The sequence below is a fragment of the Pan troglodytes genome, chromosome 7 (genome assembly GCF_028858775.2).
Source record: "Pan troglodytes isolate AG18354 chromosome 7, NHGRI_mPanTro3-v2.0_pri, whole genome shotgun sequence".
NCBI classification, from domain to species: Eukaryota; Metazoa; Chordata; class Mammalia; order Primates; family Hominidae; genus Pan; species Pan troglodytes.
In genome coordinates this window covers 32,425,724-32,434,189 of record NC_072405.2, presented here as the reverse complement: position 1 = coordinate 32,434,189, position 8,466 = coordinate 32,425,724, and the positions used below count along the sequence as shown (strand labels likewise).

At 35.6% G+C, this 8,466-nt stretch overlaps 1 non-coding gene across 1 annotated transcript; it reads left to right on the top strand.

Annotated features, from left to right (window-relative positions):
- Positions 1–664: 664 nt before the first annotated feature.
- Positions 665–825, top strand: LOC112204322 (U1 spliceosomal RNA). The gene has a single exon (XR_002937889.1). It is a non-coding gene; the product is annotated as a U1 spliceosomal RNA (small nuclear RNA).
- Positions 826–8,466: the final 7,641 nt, after the last annotated feature.

Below are 8,466 nucleotides of genomic sequence, written 5' to 3'. Positions count from 1 at the left end.
AAGGAAATTGTAGGTATCGAGAGTAGTATTAGCATAGTAAGTTTTAAGATGATGGGCTAGTGGAAAAAAAGTGAGAGGTAAAAACGAGGCAGAAAAGTTCCCGTTTACAGATGAAAAGGTTTTATAAGCTTAGAGGGAACAATGTTGAAAAATTCAGAAACTTTAACAAATTTTTACCATAGTGAAAAACTGCTAAATTTCAAGTATTTATATGGATGTAACTAATTATTTTTATAAGTAAAATATACAAAAGAGAAATCAGAAAAACCTGTTTTTAAATGTTAAAATTCATGGATAGAAAGCAAATATGGATAATCATCGAGACTTTATAAGTAATAGATGAACAGTACTTAAAAAGCACTTTTTAAAGCAGAGGTGGTATGCTCCTGGTCATGATGGAATAACAGACTAAATTTATACATAATTGAAATAATAGGGAAAAAGCACACAAAATATAGGAAAGAACAGTTTTCCAACATTGAAAAACAAGTAAATAACGGCAGTGATCCCCAAGAATCAGACATCAAAGTAAAAGAGCCCTAAGATTGCTCTAGCTTACTGCCTGGGGAGAGTATGCAGCATAAAACAGATCAAACCAGTAGGACCTGGGCGTTTTCCCTGAGTTGAAGAGGCAGAGGTCAGGGTTTAAGAAGGCTAAGAATTCATACTTACTGGCAGGGGAGATACCATGATCATGAAGGTGATTTTCCCAGCACGAGGCTCATCCATTGCACTCCGGATGTGCTGACCCCTGCAATTTCCCCAAATGTGGGAAATTCAACTGCATAATTTGTGGTAGTGGGGACTGTGTTAGCACTTTCCCCTGGTCTTCATGGTTGAAGAACAGGTCCAGGCCGGGCTCGGCAGGTCACGCCTGTAATCCCAGCACTTTGGGAGGCTGAAGCAGGTGGATCACCTGAGGTCAGGAGTTCAAGACCAGCCTGGCCCTGTCTCTACTAAAAATACAAAAATTAGCTGGGCATGGTGGCACACGTTTGTGGTCCCAGCTACTTGGGAGGCTGAGCCAGGAGAATTGCTTGAACCTGGGAGGCGGAGGTTGCAGTGAGCTGAGATCATGCCACTGCACTCCAGCCTGGGTGACAGAGCAAGACTCCATCTCAAAAAAAAAAAAAAAGAAGAAGAAGAAGAAGAAGAAAAAGTCTAAGAACTCTCAATTCATGAGGCAGATTACTGAAGAGAAGAGAAGAGAATGAACGCCAGAGATTATCAGAGGGTTTCCTCAAAGACTTAACCAAATACTGATCAGTATATGCATGTAAAATAAGTCCTGAAGCTAAGGCAAGTAGCATTAGAAAGGAACAGGGAGAATGATCTCCAAGGCTCACTAAAAGATGGGACTAGTTCATGCCCTCAACGGCTACAATGGAAAGCTCTCCTTATGCTTAGCATTAAGTAAAGTAGGAGTCAGTAAAACATGGCCCACAGGCCAAATTGGAACATAGCCATACTCATCTGTTTTCATATGATCTATGACTGATTTTGTGCTGCAATAGCAAAATTAAACCATTTCAACAAAGACCATTTGGCCAACAAAGTATAAAATATTTATTATCTGGTCTTCCAGAGAAAAAGTTTGCCAATGTTTGGATTAGAGCCCTCAAATGTGTTTTGCCTTAGGAGTTGAGACGAATTAGTCCTAACTTAAAAGCTGCTCCGGACCCACATAACAAAACTTAAAAACAAACTTTAAAGTAGCTTAGTTATGCCCTGGAACATAGACCAAAACTATTTAAAGAAACAAAACAAGATTTATCATCTAAAATTCATAACTGGCATACAATTAAACATTAATAGTCAAGAAAAGAACCAGAAAAATATGAAGTATAACAAAAAGTCAATAACAAAGAAATCAAAGAAATAAAGATAATTAGAGGACAAGGGTGTTAAATAAATTAGGGGACAATTATAAATACAACTCAATTTGTACAAGAAGTATGAGTATAATAAAAAGTAGAAGATTAAAAACATTGAACTGAAGTGAAACTGCAACATTTGACATAAAAGTGCACTGACTGACAGATTAGACACTGCAAAAGAAAAACAAATAATAAACTTAAAGACATGACAGGATAGGGTATCCAAAATAAAATGGAGGAAAAAAAAGACTTTAAAAATGAACAGAGCAACAGCAAGTTATTGGCAATCTCAAACAGTGTAATGAGCATGGAATTGAATTCCAGAATAGAAAGAGTAGTGAGACAAAAAAAATTTTTGAAAAAATTGCTAAAAATTTCAGTAATTTTATGAAAATTATAATTCTACAGATCCAAGAAGCTCAAAATACCCCAAATAGAAGAAACAAAGAAAACCACAAAAAGATAAATCATAGCTCAACTGTAGCAAAGCAGTGACAGAGAAAAAAAATCTTAAAACCAACCATTGGAAGACAAAAGACACATTACACACAAAACGACGAAGGTAGTGACCAGAACAGGCTTCTAAATAGAAACACAAGCTGGAACGCAGTAAAGCAACATTGTTAAAATACTCCATAAAAAACTGTCAACTTAGAATTCTATACCGAGTGAAAATATCTTCCAAAAGGAAAATGGATTGAAAATTTTTACAGGCCTATAAAAGCTGGGAGAATCCATTAACAACAGAGAAGCACTATAATAAATGTAGGAGACAGTCCTTCATGAGAAAAAAAGAATTGTATCAACTAGATGTTTGGATCCATTAAGAGGAATGAAGAGTGCCGGAAATGGTATATATGTTGGTAAATTTAATTTTATTACTTTTAAAGCTCATTAAAATATTATTGGCTGTTTAAAGCAAAAACAGTAACAATGCATTGCCAAGTTTATAACATTTGTTAAAATAAAACATATGACAATAGCACAAAGACCAGTCATAGAAAATGAAAGTGTACTGTTACGATGTTCTTATAATATGTACAGAGTGACAGACTAGTATTAAAAGGTAGCTTGCTAGAAGTTAAAAATTATATGTATATGTAAACCCTAGGGGAAAAAAAGTAATAAAGAGGATCAAATCAAATCATGGAAAGATATGTAATTCATGCAAAACAAAGCAGAAAAGGAGAAAAACTAAGAGCCCAAAAATAGATAAGACAAGAAATGAATTAAAAGATGACAGATTTAAAGACATGTATACAATCAATCACATTAAATGTAAATGATATAAGTATACCAATTAAAAGACAAAGTTAAACAGAATGACCAAAAAAAAAAAAAAAAAAAACCTGAATGACCAAAGTATACACTATCTAAAAGAAATTGACATTAAATACAAAGACACATATAGGTTGAATAAATAACAAAGTTGCAACCTACTCATCTGACAAAGGGCTAATATCCAAAATCTACAATGAACTCAAACAAATTTACAAGAAAAAACCAACCCCATCAAAAAGTGGGCAAAGGATATGAACAGACACTTCTCAAAAGAAGACATTTATGCAGCCAAAAAACACATGAAAAAATGCTCATCATCACTGGTCATCAGAGAAATGCAAATCAAAACCACAATGAGATCCCATCTCACACCAGTTAGAATGGCGATCATTAAAAAGTCAGGAAACAAAGTTGTATTTTGCAGGTATACACACATATACACAAACAAGCTTGATTATATCAATATCAGCTATAAATTAGTATATAGTATCAATATCTCTATCTATAACTATATAAAACCAAGGAAAAAGCAGGTCATTGTATAATGATTAAGGGATCAGTTAATCCAGAAGAGATAAATATTCTAAGAACGTATTCACTTAATGGCACTTCAAAATACATCAAAAACTGAAAATACTAAAAATACAATTTTCTTAAATCCACAATTATTGAAGATTTCAAATTCCCTCTGTTGATAATGGATAAAAATTAGTAGACAAAAATATCAGGAAAGACACAGAAATCTTGAGCAATACAGTATTATCAAGTAATTTGACTTAATTGATGTTTATGGAATAATCACCTCCACCAACAACCAGAATACACATTCTTTTCAAGAGCACATGAACTATTTTCCACAAATGACCATATTTCTGGGTCGTAAAATTATTCCCAATAAATATAAAAATATTATTGAAATTATACAAATATAATTGAATATAATTTAAAAAAATTAAAAAACTGATAATTTTCTAAATATTTAGAAACTTGTCACCTCACTTCTAAATTAACCATTAGTCAAAGAAATACCACAAGGAAAGTTAGACAATTTTGTGAACTAAATGAAAAGGAACACATAATATTAAAATCCATGGGATCAAGGTAAAGCAATACTTAGAAATTTATGGCATTAAAAGCTTATATTACAAAAGTTGAATAGATTAAAATCAGTGACCTAGGCTTACACATAATAAATTGTAATAAGAATAACAAATTAACCCAATGCAAGCAGAAGGAAGAAAATAACACACATTAAGCAGAAATTAATACAATTGCAAAGGTAAATAACACAGAAAAATTCTTGAAGCCCAAAGCTGTTTTTTTTTTGTTGTGTTATTTTAATACAACAAAACTGCTCTTTAACACCCATTGTTAAGAAATGAAAAGGCAAGCTACAGACTAAGATAAAATATTGGCAGATATATAACAAATGAAGGACTTGAATCCAAAATATATAAAGAACTCATACAACTCAATTAAAAAAAGACACATAACCCAATCAGGAAAAAAAAATAAAAAGCAGACAAAAGACTTGAACAGACACTTCACCAATGATGATTTACTTCTTGTTTCTGCCTCAATTTACCTCTGGCAATCCACACAGATTCTACTTAGGATGAGGATTTGATTTCTCCTTTACCCCATCAGCTCCTTCCATCTGCTCATGATCAACAGAGAGGGAAGCCCTTGTTTTCCACCGCAAATCCATCCAGAGCGTCATTCTCTGCAGAAGCAGAGCTGATCATTTGTGGAATTTGCTTTCTCCATAAGCATCATAGGATCTTAAGCCTATTCTGTTCCCCTCTATTCCCACCCAATCCCAAATCTGGCCTTTCTTCTTATTGGCTTCAGGCCTCAATTTTAAGGAGTGGACCTCGGATCAACGAGGCTGAATAAGGGTATAAAGAAAAGTGACACTCCTTGGTCTGAGGCCAAGACCAGCTTCTACTGTAAGACAACCTCTGATAAACCTCAGCAAGCGACCAGACTTTATATTTTACTCCACAAGGAATTGCTGAAGGAGCGAGCCCTGGGGACCACTAAATTGCAGCTTCATACCGTCTTAATCCACAGAAGAAAATCTAGGGAGGCTGGTGTTAAAGGAAGCGGTTACAGAGTGAGACATAGCCTTTATGAACCAGTTTGCCTGTCAGGATCACGCCCAAGGATGTAAACAAGCTGCAGTGCTCCCAGAGCCTGTTGCTACACAAAAGACTGTGAAGGAAGCTGCAGAGACGGCTTTGTCAATGATGAGTTGTAAAGCTGAAATAAACTTCTCCAAACTATGAATTACAAACAACAAATTCTGACCAATCATGCTAAAGGAAATGCTAAATTATCATTCTATCTTTCTATAGAAAAAAATTACAAAACCTTTTTCTAATAGTCAATGGTGCTTACAGATGTAATTATAGAGGAATATAGCTGACTACAATAGTGCTGAATAAAAAATTCTGCAGACCATGTATGAATCAACAAATTCAAACCAACATCATTTTAGCATTTCTATAATCTACCTTTAAAAGTGCCAAAAATGGCTGGGCATGGTGGCTCACACCTGTAATCCCAGCACTCTGGGAGGCCGAGGCAGGTGGATCACCTGAGGTCAAGAGTTCAAGACCAGCCTGGCCAACATGGGGAAACTGTGTCTCTATTAAAAATACAAAAATTAGTTAGGCGTGGTGTCAGGCACCTGTAATATCAGCTACTCAGGAGGCTGAGGCAAGAGAATCGCTTGACCCAGGAGGCAGAGGTTGCAGTGAGCAGAGATCGCACCACTGCACTCCAGACTGGGAGACAGAGTGAGCCTCAGTCTCAAAAATAAATAAATAAATGAATGAATCAATGAATAAATAAAAATGCCAAAAATTCCTACTGAAAAGAAGAGAGACAGAGAGAAAGCATAATTAGATTGGATTTAGGGTTAATAATCTGAGCCTCAGTTGCCCTACAAGCTGGGTGACCTACAGCAAGTCTTCTGCCCTCTCTGAGCCTCACTTTTAACAATTACAAAATCAGAAAACAATCGCACATGTAGCTTGTCATCTACATATGGCCATCATCACTGTTAAGGTCCATGTGAGACATTAAACAAAACAATATTCTTCCCATTTTTCTAGTTTTTGTGAACTCTGCTCTTGCAGCTATTTGAAAATATACAACAAATTGTTAATTACAGTTCATCCTATAGAGCTACAGAACACTATAACTTGTTCCTCTTATTTAGCTGTGTAAGTTTGTATCTGATAACCAACCTGTCACTATTCCCTCACCCCACCAACACTTCCCAGTCTCTAGAAACCACTGCTCTATTCATTAATTCAATGAAAGCAACATTTTTAAAGTAATTTTGAGCAGGCTACTTAATCTAATTTGACATTTCTTCATCAATAATATTATATAAAATAGGGAATATCTCTTGTTGTTTAGATTAAGTAACATGGATGAAACTCCTAGCACCAGAACTGGCATATTGCCAGGGACCAGTAAATGAGAGCTGCCATGATGATGATGATGATGGTGATGATGATGATGGTGATGGTGATGATGATGATGATAATGACAATGATGATGATGCAGGAGGCACATACATGCAGACTCAGAGAGGAGGAAGCAAGCACGTTTCCCATCCTCCAACTCCCAGAGAAATAACAGTTCTCGAGAGCAAAATATTAACATCATGAACAGAAACATAAAATTTGACTCACCTCACCAAAAATCGTGGTCATTCTAATTTATAAAAGGAAAAACCGACCAAGTAACTTAAAATATTTATTTGCTGTGAACATCTTCATTCTCAGTTATAAAATAGCATGTACTGCTTTGCTGCTACTCCAGGATTTTTTTCTACATAGGATACACATATATACCCACATCTATTTGAGAGAAACCTTCATGACCCAGGTACACGTGTCCACATGATTCAACAAGACAGATGTTGTTTCTGCCTCCATAGAGCACGCAGTCTAACTGGAAAGATACACAATTAAACAACTAATTACAATGAAATGGAATAACAATCAGAGCAGGAGAAGTTCATGGTGCTATGGGGACATATAACAGGAGAATTTTATTGTTTTACAGAAGGAAAATATCTCCCTGAACAAATAAAGTTTACACATATTCTTGAAGTCAGTCAGGTAAGACAGAAGCAGCATTTTCCTGATGGGGAAAGTATCAGGAGTGAGAGCACCTCATGTTACAGTAAAGTGAGGGGAGGTGGAGAAGGAAAAATGAAAAAACATGGTATCTTCTCAGGCATATTGAAAAGTTTTAATTTTCCCTGAAGACAATGGGAACTGTTGAAGCATTTTAAGAAGAATACATTTTTTTTTTTTTCTGACACAGAGTCTCACTCTGTCGCCCAGGCTGGAGTACAGTGGTGCAATCTCAGCTCACTGCAATCTCCGCCTCCTGGCTTCAAGCAATTCTCCTGCCTCAGCCTCCCAAGTAGCTGGGATTACAGGCATGCGTCGCCAAGCCTGGCTAAGTTTTATATTTTTAGCAGAGACAGGGTTTCACTATACTGGCTGGGCTGGTCTCAAACTCCAGGCCTCAGGCAATTTTCAAATGTACTACTATCATCACTCTAACTGATGCTTCTTCCACTTTCCAAATGTGAAAATGATTACGGAATCCATCTCCCAACTTGTCACATTCTCCTAATCAAAATCCTTCAGTAGCTCCTCATCGTCACCGAATAAAATCCATTTCTTCACTTGATATTCCAGGCCTTTCACTGTCTGGCCTCAAACATCTTTCTAGACCTATCTCCTTCTGCTTCTTGTCATATATTTTATAGTCCAACCAATTATTTCCAAAACTCAACCTGTGCCTTTCTATTTTTGTCTTTGATCTTATTATTCACTGACTCTAGGAGATTCTTTTCTTTCTTTTTTACTTGCTTATATTATTCAGGATCCTATTTAAATGTCTCTTCTCTAAAATCTTCCTTAATTCTCTGAAGTGGTATTATTCTCTTTACACTGAACTTTTAAAAATATTCCTGCAGTCTTTTACCTTTCCTACTAAATATTTGCATTATGTATGTCTATGTCACATACATATTCAATCTCAAATTAAACACTTGACGGCAAAGGATAAACTTTATTAATGCTCATATCCTCTATAGGTCTAAGCCATGTTCTTGGACTATGATAGAATAATTAATCAGTAAATAAATGGATGAACGTTAGTTTACCATTAGAAGATGAGAAGATTCTCTTGCTTCAAAGCTATAAATGGCCTTGTAATTTATAGTTTCACTTTCTCAGAACCTTGTAACCAAGTTTCTGCATTACAGAATGTC